This window comes from Gambusia affinis, linkage group LG01 (assembly GCF_019740435.1).
Source record: "Gambusia affinis linkage group LG01, SWU_Gaff_1.0, whole genome shotgun sequence".
NCBI lineage: Eukaryota > Metazoa > Chordata > Actinopteri > Cyprinodontiformes > Poeciliidae > Gambusia > Gambusia affinis.
This window is the reverse complement of record NC_057868.1, coordinates 34,981,225-34,984,047: the sequence shown is the minus strand read 5'-3', so window position 1 is coordinate 34,984,047 and position 2,823 is coordinate 34,981,225.

Here is a 2,823-nt window from a genome sequence, read left to right as displayed (position 1 = left end):
GAACATGCAAACTCCATGCAGAAAGACCCCGGGCCGGGAATCGAACCCAGGACCTTCTTGGTGCAAGGCAACAGCTCTACCAACTGCGCCACTGTGCAGCCCTTATTTAAGATTTTAAATTATTTTTCTTTGTTACATAATAATGTACAATGTTAAATAATGAAAAGGAAACAAAAATCAAATATTTTTTTAAAAATTGTGTAATGTTTTATTTTTATTTTATTTCTGTTGTTTTGCATTGGATTACATTTAAAGGTATCTGGGAAAGGAGAATTGAAAAAAATGTATTTAAAACTTTTTTATTTGTTTAATTTTTACCAGTTTTGAAAACCATTTATAGTTTCTCTTTCACAAATTGTGTAGAAATGTGTCTGTCATGTAAATTTCCAATAAACCACGCTGAAGTTTGTGACAAAATGTCAAAAGAAAAATAAATAACAGGATTACACATGTTTGTTATTGATTTGAATCTGTGATTTTGATATTTTTGTCTGTGTGATCATAATAAACATGAAAAAAAATACAGAATGCATAGATTTGCTCATAATAATGTAAATGTGTAAATATGCACAACTTTTGTCTCAGCCATTTGTTCCTAGAAATCAAGCAGAAGTTATTTCAGTTTATGTGTTTCTGCTGCCCCCGTGTGGCCAGCAAAGGAACCATGGCTACACTTTAGTGAACATACATTCAAAGATTTTGTCATAAATTAATCTTTTGCTGAAGTAACATAATCCCACCTTTGGGTGCATCTAATAAGGTGATTAAATACAAATGTTACAGTTTAACTGAAGAGAGGCGAAGATAAATGGACCTCTATATATCACGTGATATATGTAACCGATGGTAACAGGATGTCATAGTATTACATGATTACAACTTATCATAGTATTACATGAAAATAGCTGAATAAAGTTGAAAAGTAACATAGACATAAAAAAGCTAGATTTATGCTGTGTTGTTTGAAAAGTTACAACGTATAAAATTAACAGTAATTTAGGTTATTTAGCCTATAATAAGAAAAAAAATAGGTAAAAATATTCAGGTATATTGTTACCATGTCATTAATTCATTTAAAAATGTCACTGTTTTAATATTTAGTTTGTCAAAAAATAAGCAAACTATACTTTTAGTTACCAAGCTGAATATTTAGCTTCAAGCTATTGGGTACAGAGCTAAATATTTAGTTTGAAGCTAAAAATTTGGTTTAGACCAAAATATGTAGTTGAATATTTAGTTTACAAACTAAATATAAAGCTCCAAATTAAATATTTAAGTGACAAACTTAATATTTAGATTGAAGTTAAATATTTAGCATTGAGCTAAATATTTAGTTTTAACTTATATATTCAGTTAAATATTTAGTGTGCTAACAAAATATTTAGTTCATATGGTAATTATCTAGCTTCAAACTATTTAGTTAGTGAGATAAATGCTTAGCTGCTAACTAAATGGTCAGTTTGGAGTTAACTATTCAGTTTTTAAACTAAATATTTAGCTTATTATTCAAAGATTTTGTTTGAAACTTTAAGATAAATTATTGAATAACATGGTGAAATTTTGACTGGAAACTGAGCTGACATTTTCTTTCTGTTGGCTAAATAACGCAGATTATTGCCGTTGTTGTTTGACTATATAACTTTAAAAATAAGATAAATTTAACACATTATCATATGGGATTGGTGCTAATTGTGGAGGCAGCTGTTAATACAAGTAACCAGGAACTTGTTAGTGGGAGGAAAAGCTGCCAGGGGCCCAAAGGAAACATGGCGGCATCACACAAAGATTTATTGCATGTATGACCCTCCTCTTGACCTAACCACCTCTGATAAGTACTTTATCTGCGACGCAACATCTGTTCCGTAAGGTGACAGGCGTGAAAAACTGGCTCCAAAGTTGCCAGACCCTGTACTTCAGGTTTGGTCGGCAGCCATCCGGCGGCTCTCCCCTGATGGGAGCAGATTGCCTCAATCAACCACCGGCTCCTTCTCAGACGTGTTTGAATCGAGGCCGCCCCGGCTCTTTTGCTGGTTTGTTCCCTGCAATACCGCCGGGTCTTGTGAGCTGTTAAAGGCTCAATGTGGAGAGACATAATCATTCCTCGCAGCCTAAAAGCTCAGCAGCTCTTTGTCAAGCCTCCGGATCGGCTGTGACATGCTTATAGCGGTCTCCTGTGGCTGCACTGACATCCACTGTGCTGTGGATGTGTGACACATCTGATTGCACTGGTCAGGCCCGGACCTTTAAGCCTGATCCCGTCAATTCTCATGTTGACCTTCTTTTCTAAGACAGGGTTTTATTTTAACAATGTTCTGGACGTGAAGTTTGTCAAAACATTCGTTTTATTATTTGAATCTATTTTGTTTAGTAAAGACGTTGTTTCTCCAGACATTTATTCGTGTATTAAGTTCTGTTACGCTTCTCTTGACGGTTGATGGTTTCCATAGCAACCAGTAACTGACAGCTCCGCCCCCCTTTTTGTTGTCATTGGTAGCTGTGGCAGGTGTTAGGATCAGATCTGTGTTTCCTTTCCGCCGGACCGCCTCCGCGGGTCCCGCCTCCCGCGCCGCCGGACCGCCTCCCTGTGCATGGTGGGTTCTCTCCGGGTTCTCCAGCTTCCTCCCACAGTCCAAAAACATGACTGTCACCATGTGCATGTGCACATGGTGTGTGTCCTGTTTGTCTCTGTGTTGCCCTGTGACAGCCTGGCGACCTGTTCAGGGTGAACCCCGCCTCTCCCCCGGAACGTAGCTGGAGAGGCAGCAGCACTTCCCGACCCCATTAAGGACAAGGGTGTAAAGAAAATGGATGGATGGAGGACAC